This window comes from Filicampus tigris, chromosome 17 (genome assembly GCF_054856515.1).
Source record: "Filicampus tigris isolate MCC_2025a chromosome 17, RoL_Ftig_1.0, whole genome shotgun sequence".
In the NCBI taxonomy this organism is placed as follows: domain Eukaryota; kingdom Metazoa; phylum Chordata; class Actinopteri; order Syngnathiformes; family Syngnathidae; genus Filicampus; species Filicampus tigris.
In genome coordinates this window covers 2,017,501-2,044,109 of record NC_141233.1, presented here as the reverse complement: position 1 = coordinate 2,044,109, position 26,609 = coordinate 2,017,501, and the positions used below count along the sequence as shown (strand labels likewise).

The following is a 26,609-nucleotide window of genomic DNA, read 5'->3' as shown; positions in this document are numbered from 1 at the left end:
CAACATGGGCTGCGTTAGCTGCCGTTTTATTGTTGCTGCTGTGACTGACTTTACTTTATTCAATGCAGTGAGCTTCATAAACTCACCATAGTCTTCCAATTGCTTGTTCTTCAAATGTCGGATTAAGTTGGTTGTGTTAACTTGTGGCCATGATCCCCCCGCGAGGTACCTTTTCATGGCATATATTACAAGACGCAAACTCCACAGAGCAGGCATGCTGTTTGTTAGTGCTGCGCGCCATCGCAGCGTGGAGATGGGGAGGGGAGGGGGGCGCAACATGACTGTAGGCTGCGAAGCATGAGCAGCGGGTGATCGGGTTTTTTGATGGGCAATAAAAGGCTTTGATCAAATATTCCGATCACGTAATTTTTCACGAAAATCGGCCGATCATGATCGGTGCCCGATTGATCGGAGCGTCCCTAGTAACGACCAATGACGGCTCACCTGTTTTTTGAAGCCGAGCCATTATTGTTCGTTAGCTGAGCCCTGAGCATTTGTGATGACATTTTCACTCGACAGAAGTGTCCAAATGGCTGCCCCCAGAGATGTCTAAAAACGGGTGGATTTTTCTGGTTAACTCATATTCCACAAACGCAACATTAATCAGAATGCCGCGATTCAACTTGTGGGCCCGCATAGAACACATTTTTTGAAAAAAATATGTTTGGGTTGACTTCCACTTTAAGTATCTTCAGTTTTTTTGTTTGTTTGTTTCTAATAAACTTATAAAGTATTCTGGAGTAATCAATCAATCAATCAGTTTCTTTTTGCTACATCCGCGCTTATTGCACAGTCAAACATAACCATGGCATTTTTTTTTGTCTCAGACTATCTGGTTAACTGTATTATTTTACATTTCAAGTATCGGTATACACTCTTTCTATTATGCTTGATTGTTTTTATATTGTTTAGTTTATATGCAACAGTGTTAAAGAAATCTTATGACAACTGTCGTCAAGACCTTCTGTTAGGTGTAGACATTAGTTATTACAAATTAGTGAGGTGTTAATGGTATTACTATATCTAGAACAGAAGATGACTGATTTTGTCTGGAGCAAGAAACCGTTTCAACTAAGACATTCTGACTGCTCTGTTTTTCTACACATCACAAGACAGTCTCAGCAGGATGCCGTCTGTTAAGTTGGTCTTTGCAGCAAGAACCAGAATTCCTTCTCTTTTTTTCCTTTCTCTTGTTACCCATTTGGCTTCTTTCACATACCACATTCTACTTTTGGCAAGATTCTTTCCTTGTTGTAGTTATAGTTTAGTGAGCTGCGGCATAACAATATAGCGTAATGAGAAAATATTTGATGCCAATTCTCAATAAAATAATAGAATTGGACAGAGGAATTTTATATCAATACCACTATTGTGCTTATTTGCCAAGATCACCAGTCAATTCCAAAGTTTACAGTCCATTTTCATTAAAACTCACGCTCACATTCAAACGTAATAGTATTCAAACGAGTGTAGAGTCAAGCTTCCTCAGACTCACCTCAGTCATGTCGTGTTATTTACCTTTGACTAAGTGAAAGGACATATGGTAAGGGCCCTGTCTTTGAGGAGACCGACATGGCTCTTGTCTCAGGGCCAAATCTGTACGAGCAGTTCCTTTTTACTCATCTTACTTATAATGCATTTGTGAAGTTAGGCTGAAAGATACCCATTACTATACATGGGGAAAAGAAACAATACCGTAATTGGTCCAATTGAAAAACATATCCTAAGACGGGCTAAGATTCCTTTTTTTATTTCATGTTACCCAAATTCACATTACGGCACATTCTAATCTGTGCAGTTGATTACATCAAATCAAATTGTATTTGTATAAGTCTTTTCATACATTACAAATGCAGCACAAAGTGTGCTTTAACAGAGATAAAAAGGAGCAATAAGAATGGCAACAATTCTATAAAAACTTACCCTACCATCCCCACATACAGATGGATACACACACAGTTGAATCATTGTCAAATATCAGGCAATAGTCCATTAATTCCACTATATTTTCGAGACCTCAAGTTAGGGTATCTCAAGCTGAAGCTGGAAATTTACAAGAGAACTATGGGATTTTGTGACTTGTTTTGTCTGGCACAGCTGTCTTTATCAGATGCAGGCTCGTTAATGTTTGACTTATCCCCATGGCGATGCTGCACCGGCTCTGGTTACGCCTGTGGGACTACCAGCTAAAGCCATGGTTTTGAGTCACCATGATGCTCTGGACTTTGCCTTGACTGGTGGATGCATAGCAGACAACATACAAAGATACATAAACTGAAGTTAAAAAAAAAAAAGGCATACTGTTTTAGCCACGGTTTCTTCCTTCACATCCATTTGGTGCTCATTTTTTATGTGCGTACAATACTTCTCAGGCCAAATATCCTGTCTGTTACAAGAACAAAAACATTATTTTTACACATCCTGCTGATCAGAGTTCTGTGGCACATTCAGCTACCAGGCATGACAACATCTATTGTATTAGCTTCTGTATACTGTAAATCTTGAATTCCAGTAGCGTTTGAGATTTGAGTTTGGCTAGTTAGTTGTCAATGCGCGTGGGTTATTCTCGTGAATTTTGGAGCATAATTTGTTTTATAATGAAAAAGTACTGATGTTGCCTCCGTCTGAATCTCACAGCAGTAAAAAACCTGTCTGTGCTTTATTGAGGTGGAATTTTGGCATAATGTCACTCTCACTATTAGCACTGAGTCTGTGCATGCCAATTGATCCTGCTGTTGTCATAGCAACATGAACCACTAAACCTCTGTGCAGCTGTTGTTATGGAAGACCTTGAACAGCTGGGGGCTATAGCTGTATAGACAATGTGGGAAAACTGTCTTTTGGGCCACTTTTTTCCACCTTGAACCAAAAAATTAAACTGTGGAATATTTTGCGATCTTAAAGACATCCATCTGGACGGCGCCTTTCTCTTAGAGAGCCTTCCGATGAGAACACACAAAGAAAGTTGAATGACTTCAAGTCAAGCATGCATAGTGAACCACTAATATGAGGGGATGCATTATGCATATATAAAAAACCTAAAAGAAAAAAAGATTAGCAAAAATGTCTAGTTAATTAAAATGGATAAATCATTAACAACTCAAGAACAATGTCATATCCTTCCAACGTGAAAGGGCAAGTCAACCCAAAACATTTCTTTACAATATGTTTTATGCAGCCTCACTAGTCTAAACACGGCATTCTTATTGGTATTGGTCACAGCTCACCTGTTTTCTGAAGCTGAGCCCTGATTGGTTGTTACTTGAGCCTTGAGCAACTTTGATGTCATTTCCAGTTAACAGAAGTGACAAAATGGCCGCCCCGAGCTGACTAAAAACAGATGGATTTTACCACTCAACTCGTATTCCACAAACACAGTATCAATCAGAATGCCGTTTGGACTAGTGGAGGTGCATAGAACATAATCCTGCAAAGAAAATTTGGGGTTGACTTCCTCTTTAAATTGAGAAACAATTGTCAACATACTCAATTGCCAGCAACATTGTGGATATTGTGCTCAGTGATGAAAGACATTCCGATCCTGGGCTGTTCATACAATCCCTGACCAAAAAAAAATGGAATCGCCGCTCCTGGAGGATGATCATTTACTATAAATGTTTGATTTTGTAAAAAAAAGGCAAATCACATGTATCACAAAAACATGGAATTTGAACAAGGGTGTGTAGACTTTTTCAATCCATTGTATATATTTTTAGTTAGCTAGTTAGTTCATTGAGATCCTGATAGTAGAACCAAGATTTTTATTATGTTTTTTAAAATTCATTTTTCTAAAAAAAAAAAAAAAAAAAAAAAAAGAACGGGGCAGAAATGGCTTCTTTGTTAACCATTTGTCAAACTCTTATTGATGTTACAACTGTTCTAAACAGCAATTCTGCTCATATTATTATTTTTTTACTTCAATGGATGTTTGAGGTATCTGAGGTCGAAGGTAAAAATGGTACATGTTACACGCTTGCTTGCTTTATAGCACTCTGCTTGTCGCAATTTTTAACTGATCATCTTGAAATTTACCACATAGGATTTTGAATAATGAAAACAAGTTCACAAAGAAAGCTGCATTTAAGGTTAAAACAGTATAGATTTGTTTCTTCTCTAGTAGTGACAGTTTTTAATTGTTTAATCATTGGTCTTTGCAGTGCAAGAACCCAGTTCATGGTATGTTTTAGGTTGAGGTAACACCGTTACCTGGCCAAAGTTATTCTTTGCTTATATCTATATCTATCTATAATACAACACTAGGAATTGGAATAGAATACTCAACATAAGATTTCATCAATGGTTTTGATATCTTCAGGTGTCATTGTGCAACAGTGGAAGGCCCATCCTTTCTTGGAATAAAATAACAATTTTCCAAACTTAACACATTTCAATTGCTCTTCATTATTGAATATAGAATGGATTTCTGCACATATGTCGAGGCAGTTTCAGGAATTGTTACGTTTCCTCTGGCTTCTGTCACAAACATGGTAATTAGACCTCCAGCGCCGTGGGTGGACCCCTAGCTGCAGCGACTCTTGCTCTGATTTACTTTGACGTCAACAGGAAGGTCAGCCAGGTCCCAAAGGTGTCATACAGTGTAGTTGAATGGTGTGTGGCAGCCTTGGTAGAGAGACACTCTTCTGGGATCCCAAACAGGACAAGAGCGATATCTGAAGGAGGAAGGGCCCTTTGAGCTTAAAGGGGCTTGTGGGGGAATTAGGAGGAGGCTAAAATGTTTTCTTTGTTGCTGAAAGAAACCTAAGAAATAGGGGAGGGCGATATGGGCAAAAAAAAAAAATCTCTAACGATAATTGGACGATATTCTCCAAAAATGTTTTAAATCTGCACTTGCTTCACAGACCAATTGTGGATAGACAGCATTTGTGAACACCATCTCTTTTAAATTGCTAAATACAGCTTCTGCAAAACATAATGACATTCTACGACAATATTCAACAATAATGAACAAAAAAATGATGTATAGACTTACATTGATTTTTGGGAATATTCATGTCATTGAATTGTCTCTGCTGTTATTCCATAATGATGTGACATTTTGAGCTGCAGTAAGTACTGGTGGTACCACTGCCAACTACTAGAGCAATCAGGAGAAAAGGGTGTTAACTACAGCAATCACAATGGGAAATAAATTTATTTGATATGTGACGTGTGACCAAGTGTCACCCAGCGAGAGAAAAAAAAAAGACGTCTTCATGACAGCACCCGTTCTCATATATTGGCCACCATATTCGGAATAAAGTTGAATGACAAAACTGCAAAAGTGCATTTTCCCACTCATTCGTCGCTGTGATATCTAGATTTGTGACTTTATTCATGTTTGGCTGTATGCTGGCGTCACACTAATAAGCCGCCGTAGTTTGTGCAACATGCCTCAGGAATACAGGCTAGTTATGAATGATGCGGAATAAAAGCATATAAACCGAACGTTAACCGAACATCCAGGCTGTCACGTTTGACTTGCTCGCTAAAGTACTAGGCGTGTGTGTGCGTGAGTGAGTGCGTGCATGCGTTTGTATTTGTTGGTTCAACTCGGTGACTGTTTTCTGGTTGTGTGTGCGTGTTTAAGCTTTTGTTTAACGTGCTTGCGCCGTCGCCAAGTTTTCCTCGTAACCCATATGGCTCGTGGTGCAACAGAATTGCTCTTCGATGTGCTTTGGGCACATCTTACAATGTTATTCCCACCAACGTCAGTCTTGTCAACCCCAAACCATTTACAGACTACGGACGACGTGGACTCGCGCCTTGCTATTATTTCCCGCCGGACACGCCTCCATACTTGAAACATAGCTCGGCTCGGCTGCAGTGCGGACAGAGTCACGTGACCGGGTCCTGCCCGCAGATTCGGCGAAAATTATCACCTCCACCTCCTCTGCCGTCAATGCGCACTGATTTTCAGCATTTCCTCTTACTTTGCGGCTGTCGGCTCACTCGCCTTTCGGGGCAGTGTTAATACTCGATAATGTAAAATTACACATCGTGAAAGCAAGATTGACGATGATATCGATGACGATCTATATCGCCCACCTCTACTCAGAAACATTCTTGTCCAAAGCTCCCAAGCCCCGAGGGAGCATTTTGGCTATGAAACTCAAGCTACATCTAGTAGACTTGTAGACTCATCACTTTACTTAACTAATATGCCCTATTTTGTTTCAGGTTTGATCTTTTTATTTCAATGAAAACCCTGATGCAGGTTCAGGACTCATTTTGCACTATAGTCCCCATAAATCTGCTTTATTATTATTATGATTGGAGTGATTTCATGAAAGAAAAATACTTAACCTGTGTGATACATTTTATATTTAATGACATCATAAAGTTCACAAAGCATTATTTGATATCATTTTCAGTAGAAGGATATTCGAAGACCAAATATTCGATAGCTGCAGCCCTAATACATTGCATAGTATAGACCTAATTTCCCATGAGCGGGACAAATGAAGGTTTTTATTGTTTTTCTTAGCCACTTTTACACACAGACCCGCATCAACACAGGACCTTTGGTAATACCCACAAACCTACCACACACAGTAGTCCCCACTGAGCAGTGTTAAAGTGAATAAACACCATCCTATCAGAGACTCTGTGTTAGTGGATTGGTGGAGGTACGAGGCCAGTTGTGAGACCTGACCGTGCTCCCACTGTTCAGGGGGAGCTTTAAGCGAAAGATCAGGTGTCCAGCCCTGAATGCATGATTGAACTTAAATCTTTTGCATGTGCGCCATACCTCCACTTTAGTGCTGTGTGGCTTCATGAGGACCTGTCAGTCAGTTGCTCAAGAGAATTTGAACTGATTTGGATTATCCACAGATACCGGTACATATAATAATATGTACAGAATTTTGTTTGCAAATACACAGTATTACATGGAAAAAGAACATTAGTTCATCCTTTTAAGTATTATTGGTACCAGTCAGTAGAACATCACCTGATATTTGTATTTTGTGTATTATGTATCACGATTGACACGTGATGGATATCAATAGAAAATACCTTCGATAAAACGTTTGATAGAGGGAAAAAAAAGATAAAACAAACCCAATCGCAGCATGATGCGTGATGTAGGCAGCGCGTTTCAAACATGAAGAAGCATTTAAACCAACAAAGAAGCATTTAAACCAACGAAGAAGAAGCTGTTAACTCAACGGAGCATGCTCGCGGGCCCGGTGGCCGTGCGCTATGCTCGCATCCAGCGAGCGAGCGCCGTTTCTTCGCTCAAATAAATGACCACTCGACTCAGTACAACTCTGACAATTAAATGATATTATGCATGATAACCCTATTAAACACCCCCGGATGGAGCCGTGGTGTACAAGTAGAGGAGTTCTTGTCTTTGACATGCTAGCGCCAGTTAGCCTTATCCGACACCGGCATCGCACTCAAGGTAAAATCAAGCAAGTAAAATATGAATGGACAATGGCAATAATGAGTCCGCTAAATTCATCGATAATGAATACAGTGCAAGAGAATTTTTGTTCACTTTCATTGGATGAATATTGAATGAAAGCTAATATATGTGTGTCATCAATTGCTTTGGGGTAGACCTAATTCAAATAAGCATTTACAATGCACTGGTGGAGGACAAACTGCACATTACACTACATAACGATGTACACAAAAACAGTTAACTGTTATTTAAAGAAAAGGTTTAAAACAAAATCAATAATTATCAATATTGACTGATATGAAATGCTTAGATTGTGACCATTTTTCAAACATATCTCTCAGCCCTTCGAAATACATTATGTTTAAAATGGAGTTTATTTAATCTTCATATCGACCAGTTAATTTCACACTTTCATAGTTACATTGACCTCTTATTAAAGGTTAAGTATAATGTTAAAATAAAATACTATAAATGTATTTTTCTTCAGGTCATTATTTTCAACAGTTTAAAAAAAAATGAAAAAAAAATCAATATATCGATATCGACCAATATGAAACACTTATATTGTGATATGATTTTCAGTCATATCGCCCAGCCCTAGTCTAGGGACTTTTATTACTTTCTATTTTTGTTTTTATTTTATTATGTCTAAATTAATAAACAGTATAATGCACATATCTTGATGCTACAAGCCCCAAAAATGAACTGCAATATCTGGTGCGTTGTCACATAACTGTCTCGCTCTCCTTATTTTGCCACTACAGTCAATAATTAACGCTCATGTAGTTCATTTGAATCATTTTTAAGTGTTCTTTTTTTCCAGAATGCAGATTCAAAACACATTGTCATTTTATTTGTTATTAATTCATTATTATTATTTTTTAACTTGTCCTGTTCGGCTGGTTATGCCGAATGGAGAATCTGTATACTATACGTACGTATATCCGTTTATGCTGCAAAAGTTTTTCTGTGCAACGGGAGTTTTATATACTCCCTGTGTGATTATTCATATTGTTATGGGGAAAATACAGTTGGACAGAATGAGATTTGAGTGGGGACAAATAAAAAAAACAAAAGACAGAAGTATAAAACAGTAGCCTGACTACAGTTGGAGTCAGATTCCATGTGGGACTTGTTATGGTGCTACTATTCCACCAAAAATTATAAGCTTGCCAGATGCTGAGGTCCATGAATGCTTTGATCAAAGCACTCCATTTGTTGAACTTCAACGTCGTGAGATAATCATCTGTCATGAAATCACCATGGCAACTGTTACATTGACATAGGCAGCAGTCATTAATAAAAATGTATCTCACTTTAGCTAAAATAATTAGCATTTCCTCCTAAGGTTTTAATAACTTTATTTTAGCATTTTCTCCCAAGGTTTTAATAACTAAGGTTAGATGATAATAAAGTCGATGATTATTCATTCTGTTTTTTAGACTCTACACTACACCAACCTGATCATTAGGCAGATTTCAAAAGTAGTAGTAGCAGTCGTGTGTGTGTGTGTACATATAAAAGAAACAAGACACATTCTTCATGATGATTTGATACCATCCTTATTTCGCCAAGCATCTGTTTTACATAGTAATCTGTTGACAGGTTCTTTGTGAAGAGTTGGACCCTGGGCCGCTGTGCAAACACAAGTGAAAACTGCTGCGCTGCTGCAAGCCAGCTAACTGTAAGTAAACGTCCTCTCCGCCATGATGCCCTCCACAATACATTTTAATATGCAACTAAAAGAGCAAAAAACAAGTGTTTACAAAAAGAACTAATTGCTCCCTTGAATCAATAAATATCTATCTCTCTAAATCTCCTATCTATCTATGTCTATCTCTATCTCTCTCTCTTTATCTATCGCGCTCTCGCTCGCTCGCTGTATCTCTCTCGCACTCTCGCTCGCTCTCACTCGCTGTATCTCTCTCGCTCTCTCTCACTGTATCTCTCTCGCTCTCTCTCGCTGTATCTCTCTCGCTCTCTCTCGCTCGCTGTATCTCTGTCGCTCTCTCTTACTCGCTGTATCTCTCTCGCTCGCTCTCTCTCACTCGCTGTATCTCTCTTGCTCGCTGTGTCTCTCTCGCTCTCTGTATCTCTCTCTCGCACTCTGTATCTCTCTCGCTCTCTCTCACTCTCTGTACCTCTCTCGCTCTCTGTATCTCTCTCGCTCTCTCTTGCTCTTAGTATCCCTCTCGCTCTCTCTCACTCTCTGTATCTCTCTCGCTCTCTGTATCTCTCTCGCTCTCTGTATCTCTCTCGCACTCTCTCGCTCTCTGTACCTCTCTCGCTCTCTCTGGGTCTCTGTATCTCTCTCGCTCTATCTCTCTCCCTCGCTCTCTCTCGCAATATCCATCTCTCTCACTCTCTATCTATCTATGTATCTATCTCGCTCTCTATCTATCTCTCTAACTTTCTCTCTCTCTATATCTATATATCGCTCTCTCTCTCTATCGACTGTATCTCTATCCATCTCCACCTATCATTACACTGCTACAAATTCTCATCCACATCACAACAGTTATTTTCACATGATATGAGCTATTTCAGAAAACTGGTTGATCATTGGCTGACCTAATGCTTCACATTTCCCTTCATTACAAAAATACTAGAATCGCCTGTGAAAAAAAGTTGAATTGAAATGTATTGAAATATGCTTAGCATATTATGACAATGTGTTCAATCATTTTGCATGTTAAAACTTCTAGACAAATTAATGCCAAAGTGTTGTGGGGTGTGAATTGAACAGACATACTTTTAGATCAACATAACATAAGTCACTGATAATGTCGGAAACAGCAGATAATTGTACATAATCATTTGTATGTGTATGTGTATGTTGTGCCAAAGCATTTGCAACTTAATCAAAGCAATGAGAAACTGCTTTTTGGATGTGTAGAAGTGACTCACTGATGTGAAAATTGAACAAATAGTTGTGAGGAATTCAATTCTGATTTGCAAAACTAAATGCATATAATACAATATAATATAAAAGAAAAGTAATGCAGACACAATAAAAGACATCTTATGAGGCAGCTGCACACATGGCAATGTTTAGCTAAAGACTTGAGGAGGTCTGGTTTCACTGTGCCATTTCTCTGTTCCTCCATAAAGGAAAGCCTAATAACACAACCAATGTCCACGGACCCTCAGCTTTCTAGTGCACCCCATACTCAACCTTCCTCCAATCATCCCACCCTCCTCAGATTCTTCAATATAGTTTTACTATTAATTGTTTTTGCCTAAAGTGGTATCAGTTTTTCTTGTCGCCATCAAATTTTGAACATGTTCAAAATTTCTCTGCGACAAGAAAAACTGTTAGCGACCATTTAAACTGTTTGCGAACGTCTTTGCTACCTTTTGCAATCCTTAAAGGGAAGTCAACCCAAACATATTTTTTTCAAAATTATGTTCTAAGCAGGCCCACTAGTTGAAACAAGGCATTCTGATTAATATTGCGTTTGTGGAATATGAGTTAAGCAGCAAAATCTAGCCATCTCACAGGGCGGCGAATATGACATCAAGGGCTCAGGGCTCAGATAACGACCAATCGTGGCTGAGCTTCAGAAAACAGGTGTGCTGTGATTGGTCGTTACCTGAGCAATTGGGATACCATTTTCAGTTGACAGAAGTGACAAAATGGCCGCCCCCTGAGAAACGGGTGTATTTTGCTGCTTAACTCATATTCCACAAGCACAATATTAATTAGAAAGCCTTGTTTCAACTAGTGGGCCTATACAGAACATATTCTTAAAAATATGTTTTGGTTGACTTCCCCTTTTACAAACCTGAAAAAACAAAACATTCGGTACGTGCGCAACCACTCGCAAACCTTTGCGGCTCAGTGAGATACAGCCTTCGAGTATTTCGTAAACCTTAATGTCTTCATGAATATAAACATGGGGTTGCACAAATATGCGTCTATCAATCTGTGGATTAACTGTTTTGCACAGATATCCTTCTTGTATTTCTGGTGCTTGGCTGGATGTCAAATATAATTTCTTGAGGAAGATCACGGAGTAGCTCCAAAGTAGGGGGTTAACTGCTGGAGAAGATTTGAAAAGTGATGGAACCTTTAATTATTTGAGTTCATATTTCTGTTTTAACTTTGATCTTGGTATCTTTTTTTATTATTGTTATGGGACTATTGTTTGAACTTAATTATTTTGAAATTCCAGACAGGATTTTTTTCCCTGAGTAACCATCTGCGATATAAGTGTACTTGTTATGTTTGTTTTCTTTTTTTAGTTTTGTATTTTCAGCATTTGTCTGTCTCATCAATGATTGTGTCCACCTGTGTGCATTCCACCCCCTAGTGTTAGCCAATCAGCTCCCTCCTATCATGTGTGCCTCGACCAGGTGTTTCTCATTGTCTCGTCAGTATGCCTGTATTTAAGTTCCTAGTTTTCATTGAGCCCTTGTTCAATCATTGTCTCTGTCATGTTCTTTGTTTCTCCTGGAGTTGTGTTTTGGTTCTCTAGTGTTTCTTTGCTACTTTGCCTTTTGGAGTTTTCAAGATTTGTTTGTGCTGGTTTTTGTTAATAAATATTTTCTTCAGTACCCCCTGCTTCTCCTTCCTCCCTGCATTTGGGTCCTCTATCCCGCAAACATGACAGTACTGCTGTAGGTTAACCCTAAACGCACAAAGTCAAAATGCAGATAACCCCCGCACCCCAAAATACCCCCCCCCCCCCAAATCTCAATCCAGATTGAGGCCCTGTCTACACGTAGCCGGAGTTTTTGAAAACGCCAGATATAAGCCTGCGGTTAGCCCTATCATCCACACGTCCCCAGAGTTTTTTTCAGTGAAAATGCAAAACTCCGGCCGCAGTGGAGATTTGCGGATATATCCGGATATCTCCTGATCCGCGTTTTTGTCTGGACGGGTATAGCTGGAGATTTACGTTCTGACTCTGCGACAACAATGCTTTGCGTCACTTGCGCGACATGTGTTTTCATTAGAGTCAACATGGACTCAGCCATTCTCGATGCGCTTTTTGCTTACTTATTTGTCGCAACCAACAACTGCTTCTCGGTGAAAGGTTTAAAAGCAATTCTGACCTTTTGTCGGTTCTCCCGAACGAGTTTGGCGCCGTGTTTTTGGATTTCGTAGAAGTGACGTCAGGGGACGGAAGTTCTTCCGAATGGACAGTATTTGGCTAACTACTGCCGCCTAGAGGCTTGCCGTGCGTTTGAAAACGCACTTCTGCGGTTACGTGTGGATGCCTTTTTTTAATGTGTATTCCAACGCAGGCGGGGGTAGGGGATATACGGTTGTTAAAAAACCCTGGTTACGTGTAGACAAGGCCTCAGGAACACAATTTCCCTGACAGATTTCAATCAGGGTCATTCTTACTTTTAACAAATACAATTTTAAGGTCTGTGTTTTTTCCGTAGTTCTCCTCAACAGCAAAGTCCCTCAGGGGCTCCGTCGTTGGGAAAATGTACGCTGTACATGCTTCGTCTCGGTTGTTAAGATGCTTTCAGGAAATATCATACTGTTGCTATGCTGATGATCCCAGACATAGTTCTCTGCCAAACCCATTCACTTTAACCAACTCACCACCCTCCATGAGTGTCCAGCTGCTACCAAAGAATGGATGACCCAAATTTCTTCATTTGACCATCATGTTACTAAACTTGTCCAGTCCTGTTTTCGTCAGTTAAGAAACATTGCGAGGATAAGAACTATTTAACCACTTCCTGAACACACACATTTTTTTCCCCGGTTGAATTACTTTAACTGGCTCTACACCTGCCTCAGTCAGTCTTATCTTTCAAACACTTACAGTTAATCCAAAATACTGCTCGCAGCTAGACTTCTAACATGAACCAGCCGTAATTCCTACATGACCTGTTCTTGCATCCCTTCATTGGCTTCCAGTAAAATTCAGAATCAACTATAAGATCATTTTTGTTGTGTGAAGGCCTTCACACGTATGTTTACTTATAAAGCACTTCATGATGTCACTTCTACCATCATCTCTGAGCTCCTTCTTGCTAATTCCACTACACAACCCGTCCGCTCCACAAGTTTTTATCCATTTATCCAAAATTTATAAAAATCATTATCATCAAGCCTTTCTTTAAACCTCCCTTTTATTCCCATGCCCTATTTTTATTCTTTTTGATTTGTCTTGTTGTCAAGTGTACATACTTGTGTACTTTGTCTATATCAGGGGTGTCCATACTTTTTGCAAAGAGGGCCAGATTTGGTTAGGTGAAAATACACAAATGTTCTCTTCACATTTTAATTCTATTGCAGGGAAATACATAAAACAATAATAGAAATAAAATACATGTACCATCTTCACCATTACAGGCCAGGGTTAATTTGAAACATATTGTTGAAAATAAATATTCAGTGAACTTTTAGATTTTAAAAACGGGGAAATAGATAAACAGTCTCCTTGCAAATGAGGCAGACACAGTTGTATTTCAGTGAAAAATAGTCAAATTTCCACCATTCCTTAACACTAGAAGTACGAGAGCAGTCATTTTGACTGTTTTCAAACTTTGATGTTTTATTACTCCGCGTATATACAGTAGATATAAGATGCTCCTGGCCTCTTGACTTTTCCTAATTCCGCATATATTTCATTGCCATGGTGCAATTTTATGATGTTGAACAATATAAAAATAGTTCGGAGCCATTACTCCATTAACTGCGGCGTCCCAGTCAATTTGACGGTATGCACATTGCGCTGAGACAACGCCACCAGGTTTCTACAGCAACCAGCGGTTGCATTGAGAACGCTGCTGGTCACCATCGATTTTAAAAAAAAAAAAAAAAAAAAAAAAAATCATAATAATCTTAGAGAGTAGAGGAAGCATTACATCTGCTTCAAAATACTGACGAGCCTGAGTATGAATTGCTCGACTGACACAGGATGAGGAGGAGGAGCAGCCTTGTCGTGTGTTGTAAAATAGGCTGTAGGTGTGATAGTCATGATGTTGTGTCTAGTGCATGCCAGACAGGCGAAATAAATAAAATAATGAGCTTATGTAGTGCTTGTTGACATAATTCCCCTATGGAAAAAAAGAGTTCCGGGGTGCGATCGAGACGGAGTTGTTTTGTGTGCCGTACTAAGGATTTACTTCCTTCTTTTTTTCGGCACCAAACTAATATATTTTATAACAGCTGACCTGCACGCAGCACGAGAGCTGCACGGGACAATGGCTCTCCACCAATTGTTTCTCATTCATTTATATGAAATAATTAACATTAAATTATACGCACAACAGAATTTCAATAAACAAAATACCTTTTATTCGACACTTGATCAGCGAGTAATAATCATTTTAGTCAAGGACATCATTGCTAGAGTGCACCAGAGCGCATTGCGTCAAATTGACGGGTCTTGTACTTCTTGTAGTGTCAAAATCCTGGTAATCCTAGTGTTAAATTTTTGGCCCTTGCTGTCAACTTTGCCTGTTTTATTCATTGTCACCATTTTAGAAACTGTCCGGAAAGGGACACACAGGTTTATGGAGTTGTACAGAGTGCTGCTGTTCTCTTGTGTATAAATACGAAATTGTATTTAGAGTGTATTTTATACGCATCAACATCAACGGGGCTACCGGGCCAGATGTTATTAATTCTATGACAGATGTTGCGGGCTGGATAAAATTTGACTGCGGGCCGCATTTGGCCCCTGGGCCGCACTTTGGACATGCCTAGTCTAAATGATTATGTATTTTATATCTCAATTTTGCATGTTTACATGTTTGTAAAGAGCTTTGTAACTGCGTGTTTTAAAAAGTGCTCAATAACACATTACTCACTTATTCAACTTTCCCAATACTGTTTGTCAAGAGTAAGATCACAATAGTGCTCACTGTCCAAAACTTGAAGTGAACTATCAGTGATGGGCGTTCAGAGACAAAATACAGAATTTTTTACAGATACGATCGATATAGTCCATGCAGTAATCCCTGCATTAGCTGAACAGCAATGCAAAAAGATAAATCCAAAGGGTGGGGCCATCTTACTTTAGCACTGAGACCTTGGCTGCTGTTGACAGCAGCCGCTTGATGTTCTATTGTAGACAACCCACTTGGGACTCCCTCATGGACTATTGTGGGAGCAAGCCTTCCATTACCGGTTTGAGCCATGGACACTCGGTTCTTGCCTTGGCACTTGATTTATCAGCCAAAAACTCCATTATACCCTTGTCCCCCTCTTCTCATGCTGCTGGGTCCTTTGTAGTCTAGGTCCCCCACCCCCCGGCTCTTCCCCCCCTGCATCATCATTGTGTTCAGCTGCAGAGGCCACTGTGCTGTTGTGCATAGTATGGTGAGTGGGCAGCGTGCCCGTTTAAGTGCAGGAGCCTCCTTGATGGAAGGCCTTCAGAGATCATGTTGCTGCCACCTGTCAGTCAGCTTATGAAGTAGGGGAAGGGGGCCAAGCTTGGTTGATACTGCTGGGGTTGAATGCAGTGGAGTGAATATGAGTGATGCCATTGCAATCTGGCAGCAAGCCTGCATTAGTCACTAGATGTTTTAAATCATCATTTTTAACTTTTGACATTTTTTGCTGTCATTCTATTAACATACTGAAAGCATGTTTAGTTAGACTAGAATGACTTAGTAAAACTGATTTGTGTTGGTTTTTTTTCCTTATACACGACATTGATGTCAAAACGCTCACATGGAAATGCAGAGCCAACTGAAAAATACTGACTTGGATGCCTTCCTTTTTCCTTTTCTACCGCTTATCCTGGTTAGCTATGCAGGTGAGCTGGAGCCTATTCTACAAAGTACGTGATGAGAGGCAAGAAGCCGTGCATGCCCTGGACGGGTTACCAGTCAATCAACAGGACGCATACAGATAAAACGACCATTCACACTTAAATCCATTCTTATGGGAAATTTAGAGCCTTTAAGTTTAGAATTAACCTAAAGATGCAAGTTTTTGGAATCTGGAAGAATGGTTGGGTACTGGGTGTGTAATGGTACACGTGGGTGTACGTTTCGGTATGGCATGTTCGGTTCGGTCCACCTTGCGTACCGTTTCTGATCAGTTTTTATTATTAGACCGCGCTTACGCACGGGTGCTATTGGCTGTTGCTCACGGGAGAGGAGAGTGGCGGCACAAAAGAGAGAGGCCAGAAAAGAGCCAGAGCTCGAAGGTCCCCCCGTACACTACAGTCTCCTGTTTGGGAACATTCTGGCTGTCCTGTTAAAATCGCCGATGGGGAAAGGTACGTGGATAAGTCCTAAATTGTGTGCCGACAATGCTACATGAGATCGGCGGCTCTGTTGTGAATGTTTCTTAGACAAGGAAGCAAGCAGTCGTTCTTAGACAAGGAAGCAAGCAGTCGTTTTGGCCCAAAACGTCAAACTTAAATAACGAGATTTATCATATTGTAGCGTCTTCCAGGAACACGCCGTCAGACGTAGTTTAATCATCACGTTTATATTAATCCAAGTACAACTGCTCGCGCTCTCCTTCGTTCTCCGCTGCTCCTCTCGCTTGCCGTACGATGCTGTTCATGAACCTCGGAAACATCACAACTCGGCAACACAAAAAATCTGACCACAACACAGATAACCCAATTCGTTACAATATGCTGTTGAACATTCAAAGATTTCAACGCCTAAAAAGTGCATACAATTTCGTAAAGACTTTTTACTGTTTTTTTTTTTCATTAAAAAATAGTTTTAATATAGTTAGTAATAATTGTAACTGTTATTGTATGTATTTTTTTCATCACAAAAAGTGTATATATGTACTGTAATGACAACTTGTCTTTAACTTGAATACTTAGATGTGTCAAAGTCATAGGCTGGTGTTGCTGAGTGTTTAAAGATTTCAGCGTCTTAATAATTTACACAATTAAGGGATCTTTATTGTTTGTGTATTATTTATTCTGGTGTAATTCCTTAGAATATCAACAGAATGGTTCTCTTTTATTTGTTTTTTCTAAAAAAAAGTACCGTTTACTTCTCAGCTTTTCAAAATCAACATAATAAAACATTTTAAAAAAGCAAATCTGTTTTTGTACGGAAAATATACCGATCTGAAGTTTCCAATAAACCGAACTGAAATGTGATTTGGCATACCGTTACACCCCTATTGGGTACCATGAGAAAATCTATGCTAGCACTGACAGCCCTGAAAAGAAAGCCCTGAGCTGGGATTTGAACCTAGAACCTCTTTACTGTGTGGTGGACATTCTAACCACATCCTGCCACATGATTTTTCTTACATTCTCAATTTGTGTGATCTGGAATTAAATTTCAAATCACAAGTGCAAACCTTCACTAGATCCACTATTTTGCTCTTACTTGTTGGGAGGTTACTCTGTTGTTTTATGGTGTTCCACTGTGCTAAAAAAAATGCTGTTGCTACAATGGATTTCAATCCTTTGTGCAAATGAGAAAAGGAAAACAACACTTGACTGCTGTTCTACTAGGGAGCCTTAAAGGCATCCATTTGTTCATCATTGCACTGTTGCAAAAACCATTCGCCGTCTAGACAGTGATTGTTTTAGCATTGCTTTCATTCTACAAACAAAGCCGTACAAAAATAAAAACACTAGTATAAGTGGGCCCCCAGGAATTACACTGACGCGACTGAGCTAGCCAGAGCTATGGTACCAATACCCAGAGATCGGCATTCCGTCCCAGGGACAAAACAGTCCGGACGGACAGATGCCCATTTTGTGGGCGGAGTATGAGAAGTTTTTTAAAAAGGACAAACTAAGCAAGGACGGAAGTGGGTTTTCGTCCATCCATGTAATCGTACCTAACTAAAGTCAGACTGTTGCGTGTGCTGGCTCTTTAACTGAGAGTTCAGCTCTGCTCACTGTGTAAGCTATGTGGCGGACTAGTGCACATACAATGTGTGGTGGCAAGTGGTTCATCAAACTGTTAACCCAGAAGTTGGTGCCCGTAGGTTAAGTGGATGTGAATAGGAAATAAGCAAGATAATGAGCTTTAAATAACATTTATGAATTCTGAGATGTTACATTAGTTGGAGCTTAACATTGCATCCCGCAGAATGGATGACGGATGTAAGTTTCTTCAGCCAAACATGGCATATTTATTGCGAATACACAGAGCAAAATGCACCTTCTTCAACAAATTTCTCTCTCAACATGGAAGTAACAAAATGTGTTCTTGATGATGCAACACAAGTCGCATACTCAGTTATCTAGTGCCTCACAGTGGCACAAGCACAACATTACACACCAACTGAGGACATATTATCATGCGTCATGAATGAAGTTTTTTTTTGGAATGGCGCTAAAGGTTCCTTGTTATCATGCTGGTCTTGTTTCGCTGCAAAATAATGAGCCCTTCTCCTTAAAATGTAATTTTGCTCGCCAGTGTAGCATATAAGTATGCCACTTCCGGGTTCATGTCACGCGGCCAATCGGGTGCCGATATTCGCAATACTGGCACCCGATTGGCTGCATAACCCACGTGATAATACACATGTCTGAAAAATACACTGATGATTGGCTGACTGGCGGACTTGACATTTCTTCTGTGAGTTATGTAAACAAAAGCCAGCCGTGTACGCTCGAAGTTACAGTACATTAATCTTGCGATTATTTAAAAAAAAAAAAAAAAAAAAGACTAATGTGAATTGAAGCACACGTTGATTATGGACACTTTGAACACATTTAGCGGCCGGGGTCCCTTGTGTGGCTTTGCAATCAATCTTCGGGTGAGACGGCTCACATAGGTCACTGTGACGTTGCATCGTTTGGTGGGGACCGGGTATCCATTGTGGAGACCTCCGCTTCGCCGGACTTCCACCCCATGCCTCGGACAAGACAGAAGAGATAAGTTGCCCTCCAAATTTAAGCAACTAAGTATGCACAGAAAAAGAAACTAACATGGTGATAATTTTATTTATTGTTACTTGGCTTTTAATAGCTGTGTTACCTCTATTCAGGTTGTTCCTGTATTTCTGACTTGATAAGCAAATGAATCACTGTCATTTGGCAGTATCACATTTCAAATGCTATAAATTAGAAATATGATACTGTCAAATTAGGGAGCAGACCCTGAACAGACCGTGAACTTTTACAATATTACACAATTGGCAACAAATCTATCAAAATTGCAAAACTTTTAAACATTGATTGTAGGGATTCTCCATAGCTGTAAAATGCCATGCAAAATAGGCAATATTCTGTTGATCATGAACACATCCTCCCTGACCTCGCAAAAGTTTAAGGTTACGGTTATGCTCTTCATTATTATGTTCGCAGTGTGAGCCTACATTTTCCTCTATCACATTTACTACCTCTATGCAAAAATCCATCCATATCAATTTTACCCTCACCCGAACTCTTTACCCCTACCAACCCTAATTGTAATTATGTTGATTTAGCTTAGACACATGCGGCTCCCTGCATGCCATTTGAATAGGATCTTATTAGTTTGAATATATTTTTATATTTATTTATTCCCATTTCTCAGCATTCCTGTCGCCATTTCCAATTACTCTTGTCGTACGGCTGTAATTGCCTCGATGCTAATGGCCGCAAGACAATCGTGCTAAATGAGGTGAGGCCAAGAGGCTAGGAGCCCGACTTCATTAAGAGCTAATGGGATTTTATATGGGGGACTGAAGACACAGCTCATCAAAAACAGAGATGGGAGGAAAACAAAACAGATGGAGGGGGAGAGCTAAATCACCAATATTCTCACTTAGCTCGGCAAACAAAAAGCACAGGTTACTCTTCCCCTTCCTCTATTTTTAGAGAAATAGATTTGTACAGACAAACTGCTTTTGTTTTAATGCTCTTGGAAGCTGTGAAAACACATTTTTTCCACATTTTTGGGGAATAGAGAGGGAAATTGGATGGATGGATGCATGTATTGTAGACCAATATAACTCCCCCAAACATATGAAAGCCCATACTGACTTCATTTCAAATACCTATATGCCTATTTTCTTTAATCTGGTTTTGACCAAATGTGAAATGAAAGAAACTATGAGTGTGCAAAATACAAACTGGGAAAGGTTTTTGAAGAGATTATAAGCAGAAATATAAGAAATGCATACAGTATAAGTGGGTTCACTATTCCGTCCCAAAACAGATTTGTCCCATCTTAAAATGATAGAACATTGGAACAATGTGTTTACTTATTTTTTGCTTTTGCATTATCCCTAAAATGTTGTCTTCAGCCAAAGTTCCCCATTTAGGCTACTATTAAGATCGTCACTGGCATAACGATTCCCTACTAATTGAGCTGTCCTTGAAATCTACCGAGCCATTTATCTTAGTGAAATCATTCTGTTCTCTTTGGACTATCGTCTCTTTGTGCAGATCCAAGATCAGTAATCCTGTACTTTAATTTCCTGCACTATATTCAAGATGACATGGGCAGTCTCTTGTTGGTTTCAGCTTAGTGCTTTTTTGGGCTCTTGCAGATGCGAAGCCTGCGAAATTGTATAACACACTGAATAAACCACGCATTCACCTATGTGAATATACAGTGGGTACGCAAAGTATTCAGACCCCTTGAAATATTTCACTTTCTGTGTCATTGCAGCCATTTGCCAAAATCAAAAAAGTTTTTATTTTATTTCTCATCAATGTACACTCAGCACCCCATCTTGACAGAAAAAAAAGAAATGTAGAAATGTTTGATGTTTATTAAAAAAGAAAAACTGAAATATCATATGGTCGTAAGTATTCACACCCTGGCGCATTTTATTGAGTAGAAGCACCCTTTTGAGCTAGTACAGCCATGAGTCCTCTTGGGAATGATGCAACAAGTTTTTCACACCTGGATTTGGGTATCCCCTGCCATTCTTCCTTGCAGATCCTCTCCAGTTCTGTCAGGTGGGATGGTGAACGTTGGTGGACAGCCATTTTTAGGCCTCTCCAGAAATGCTCAATCATGTTTAGGTCAGGGCTCTGGCTGGACCAGTTAAGAATGGTAACAGAGTTGTTATGTAGCTACTCCTTTCTTATTTTAGCTCTGTGCTAAAGCTTCATTGCCCTGTTGAAAGGTGAACTTTTGGCCCAGTGTGAGGTCCTGAGCACTCTGGAAGAGGTTTTCCTCCATGATATCTCTGGACTTGGCCACATTCATTCCTTCAATTGCAACCAGTCTAGGGATGTACGCGACTAGTCGTTTAACTGTTTAACCGTCTACGATTTATTAAACGTTTTGTATTTTACTAGTCGGTTAAACGCAGCATTAAGTATCACGCATCTTGTTCCACACGCCTCTGCCTCGGCCTCTGTAAACATGCTGAGCACCAAGAGAGAGAATTTCTCCCTCCCCCGCCTAAAAAATAATTTTTTTTTGTGTAAGCGTTCATATTACATTAAAAATGCGACCTCTGTCTTGTCTGTTCTATGAACACATGCGTCGTCAAAGTGGCCCGCCTGCGCAGAAGAAGAGATGACGTCACACCCGACGTTGTGTTTGCGGAAGTAAATATGGTCCAGCGTGTCGAGGCATTCAAGCGATTAGGTAGCAGGTAGAATTAAATGCAGTATTTGGGGGAAATTATGAGGCGAGGCTTTCATATCTCATTTCATGGAGACATCACTAACAATGACGTCACGTCATAACCGTGCGTAAAAAATCAATCTATCTGAGCAGTGGCTGAATTACTACGATCGCCATAAATGTCCACTTTATGCTTCACGTTCCAAGTGGGATTAAATTAAAGTAAAATATAAAGTCAATAGTCTTACTCAAAACAACTTTGCAGATTCGATCCCCCTGCTGCCAGCACTTTACGTCCGCCTGCGTGGAGCGCATCTTGGGCTCGTCAATGTCGTATACAGTATATGCGACCTGGCCGTTCAGACCGCGAACGCATTGGAAAAGATCGGACACTTATCCGATCTAGAACCACATATTAAAGCGACCCAGGTTCCATTTGAAAAAATCGGAATTGAGCCGTTCAGACTGTCATAAAAAAATCAGATCTGGGTCGCATTTGCCTGCGGTGTGAACCTAGCCTTAGAGGAAAGACACACAGCTGAAAACTTGGCTGCTCACCTGCGAAGTGTGATGGGTACGTGGGCACTACAAAATAAAGTCGTCGCCTGTGTGCATGATAATGCAGCTAACATGGTGCTAGCGAATGAGACCCTGCTGGACTGGGAGTCGGTACCATTACTCATTACATTTATTCATAATAAATGCCATGCATTGCATTGGAAAATGTATTTCTCTTTCAATTTTTCACCTTTTATTCAGTCAGTTGTTGTTACATCAATATAATTTAAATTAACAAACTGTCCTGAATATTTGGGCTAAAATAGCCCCTAAATACACACCTTTGCATTTAAAACTTTGAATTCAATATGTATTCAAATTAAAGTTTTCTTCCTTATAGACTAGTCGACTAGTTGCAAATAAAATTTGAGACTAGTCGGTGGGCAAATTAGTCAAAATTCCCATCCTTAAACCAGTCGTCCTGTCCCTGCAGCTGAAACCCACCCCCACAACATGATGATCCCACCATCACTGTAGGGATTGTATTGGGCAGGTGATGAGCAGTGCCTGGGTTTCTCCACACATACCGCTTAGAATTAACACCAAAAAGTTCAATCTTGGTCTTATTAGATCTTTTGTAATCAGCACTACAACATATGCCGGTTTTACAAAACGCAGCTGTTTCTCCCACAAACCAGAGAAAATGAGCAGAAATATATCAATCAGAACATTTATATTGATGCTATTATCTGTTGCTTTGGCGATACCTCTAGCATCTGTAGTTTCATTGTATAAACCATCTTAAACATTTAGAAATGGCTTTTGATAGCATTTACCGATATACATATATTCTAACTCACCAGATGGCATATCTGGCTTGGGCTCGTATTGTTAAGTGAATCCTTAAGGCGACTGAGATCCTTGTCATACAACAAAGATCTCTGTTGTACTTTGTCACACTGACACACACACACACAAAAACCTACATTCTTTGTGAATATTACGCATTACATACATTCTGGGTTCATGTCTAAAATTCCTCAACTAACATCCTAAATATGATTTGTCAGTTTTTCTTTTTTCATAAATACGTACATACGTTATACATAAATTTCTGTTTTTTTCTGTCAAGATGGGGTGCTGAGTGTGCATTAATGAGAACTAAAATGATCCTTTTTCAATTTTGGCAAATGGCTGCAATGACACAGAAAGTGAAACATTTAAAAGGGGGGTCTGAATGCTTTCCCTACCCACTGTATAATGTAATAAGACAACCTAACTTGTCGGCACAGGGTGTAGGTGTCCATATGTGTGCTATGTTCTTTTAAATTGATTAATGTAATTATAGATGGGATTTTTGTAAAGGGAGCTCAGTTGTTGTCCAGGCAGTTGATTGTTGGCCATACATATAGTCTGTTGTCATTGAAGTTTCAACTGCCAAGGATGGAGTGAGGAATAATTTTGTACATAAGGAACTGCTTGACTCTTCATGCAATTTACATAGCATTAAACAAGTGTTTCATTATTGCTGTGAAAAACTTGAAAGTTTGAACCCATTATCCAAACCAACATCTCTCAGTAACAACACTATTGCCTTTCCACTGCACAGTACATAGCTACCTACCTCAGCATGACTCTACTTGCTATAAGAAGGTACTATTTCTAGTAGTTGGTTGGCCAGAGAAAGAATGCTGAGGCTGTACTATATGGGTCACATAAACCACTGCTGGTCAATCATTGGTTGAGATCTTAGATCTGGGAACTGCAATATTGAAAGCCATAGTCTCCCTCTGGTCACTGCGGTCTGTTTTCTTGTTATCCTCTATCTTCTTACCCTGGTCAACATGCTCAGAAGTTAATAACAAGAGATCCCGATTCTCCTCCTTGTTTGTTTACATGTCTTATTCTCCATCCATTATCTATACCGCTTATCCTCACAAGGGCGTGCTGGAACCTATCCCAGCAGTCTTCGGGCAGTAGGCGGGTGACACCCTGAATTGGTTGCCAGCCAATCGCAGGGCTCATAGAGACGAACAAACATACGCACTCACAATCACACCTAGGGGCAATTTAGGGTGTCCAATTAACCTACCAAGCATGTTTTTGGAATGTGGGAGGAAACCGGAATACCTGGAGAAAACCCACGCAGGCACGGGGAGAACATGCAAACTCCACACAGGGAGGCCGGAGCCAGGATCGAACCCACGACCTCTGAACTGTGAGGTGGATGTGCTAACCAGTCACCCACTGTGCCGCCCATGTCTTATTTTAACCTATGCATTAAAAGTTGCATTGATTTTGCAGTTCGCAATGTGGGACGGAGCCTCCCAAACTGATAGCGCCAAGTAGATCAGACCAGAACCAAGCTGGTACCATATACAGTACAATACAATAAAATATAATTTTATTTATATAGCGCATTTCATAAAAGCTAGTGCTGTAACAAAGCACAATACAATAAATAAAACAAAAACAATAAAAGGCTGTGGTACATGTATTAATAAATATAGACATAAATAATATATAAAATATAAATAACATATAAATAAATAAAGCCAATAAATTGATGTAAATAATATATAAAATACAACAAAATATGAATAAATAAAGCCAATAAATTGACATAAAACACTATATACAATTGACACCGGAAAAGAGCTGAAAAATTCAGGTCTGATCAAAAGCCAGAGAAAAGAAATGTGTCTTCAATTGGGTTTTAAAAATGGACAGAGAGGAGGCTTGCCTAACAACCAATGGGAGGTCATTCCAGAGGGAAGGACCAGCGACAGAAAAGGCTCGATCCCCTCTGAGGCTCCGCTCGGTCCTCGACACATCGAGCAGCGCCTGATCCGCAGACCTGAGGCTGCGGGAAGTTGCGTAGGAGTGGAGGAGCTCGGAGAGGTACGTCGGGGCGAGGCCATTTAATGATTTAAAGACAAATAGGAGAATCTTAAATTGAACCCTGAAATGCACTGAAGGAAGGCCAGAATTGGTGTTATGTGCTCGATCTTCCGAGCTCCAGTTAGTAGGTGGGCAGCAGCATTTTGGACCAACTGGAGACGTTTGAGGGAGGACTGGCTGACTCCAAAATAAAGTGCATTGCAGTAGTCTAGCCGAGATGTAATAAAGGCATGGATGACTTTCTAAGTGCTGATGAGAAAGGAGGGGCTTTACCTTAGCCAGCTGTCTAAGGTGAAAGAAGCTCGACTTTACAACAGCACTGATTTGCTTGTCCAATTTAAGATCACTGTCCATTTTAAAACCCAAGTTTGAGACTGTTGGCTTTAGATGTGAAAGAGTGAAAGTGAGAGTAAAAGCCTATTAATTTAACTATTACTTTTAAGGCACTTGATCAAATATTATTGGCCTCTTTCAGCAAGAAGAAAGCAACAGCAAGAGCTGTCTTACGTGTGTCAGGCATGAAAGGAATCGTTGTAGGTGTTGTTTCTTCACTTCGAGTTTCAAACTTTGCATGTTGCTATAGTCTTTTTCCTAGTTTCATCAAAGCGATAATCCTTTAATCCAAAAACGTATCTACACTTTTTTGGCAAACATGCAAAAGCGAATGCAACAGTTGAAATAAATGGTTTGGATTGGCACTTTCCGCTGTGTGCAAATGTGTGGCCGCATTTTTGTGCAGTGGGGCCTTCAGCTCATCTCCTAAAAATGCACTATGAATTATTTTTTGTTGGCATCATGACAGGTATATCGTTTTTCTACTCTTGTTCAAATGAATTGACATTACATCAAAGAGTAAATGAGAATGTTTGGTGGTAGTGTGTAGGTATATGGAAAGTTTAAGATTAAAAATACTCAATGTGCATTCAAACATTTAAATAGACTTTGTTTTTGATACTAATGCTATATAGAATGTCAACTAACATGTAACACATATCAAATTAGATTGTATTTTTATGCAACATCAAAAGCCCCTCTCAAATATTTTGAAGCATCTTCCGGCACTGAAGATGATGCACATGATGTCATCAACTTCCACAGGGGGAAGGTCCTCTATCATGCAATATCAATTTTTTTGTGCTTTTAGCCATTTTACAATGCTAATTCCTCACCAAAAACACCCCCAAAGTGGTGTTTTCCTCCATTCCCCCATCTCTGAGCATTCTTGCTCATTGCTGGTCTCTTAACACCAGCACCACCAACACACGCTCACTTTCTCTGAGAAGCCAGTGGGATGCCCAACAAGCGTATCCGGAAAAGAGGCGCCATTTCGGCCAAGGTACCGGCTTCCCCCGGCTGGAGATCCACTGCTCTGATT

The 26,609-nt window shown here is 39.8% G+C and overlaps 1 protein-coding gene across 3 annotated transcripts in view; it reads left to right on the top strand.

Annotated features, from left to right (window-relative positions):
- The window catches only part of LOC147132826 (homeobox protein PKNOX2-like), a 135,481-nt gene that overhangs the window by 30,570 nt on the left and 78,302 nt on the right, over positions 1 to 26,609 (top strand). For all 3 annotated transcript variants that reach the window (XM_086012615.1, XM_086012617.1, XM_086012616.1), the window contains exon 2: positions 9,014 to 9,092. The gene's annotated coding sequence lies outside the window, so the exon portion shown is untranslated. The remainder of the gene's footprint in view (positions 1 to 9,013; positions 9,093 to 26,609) is intronic.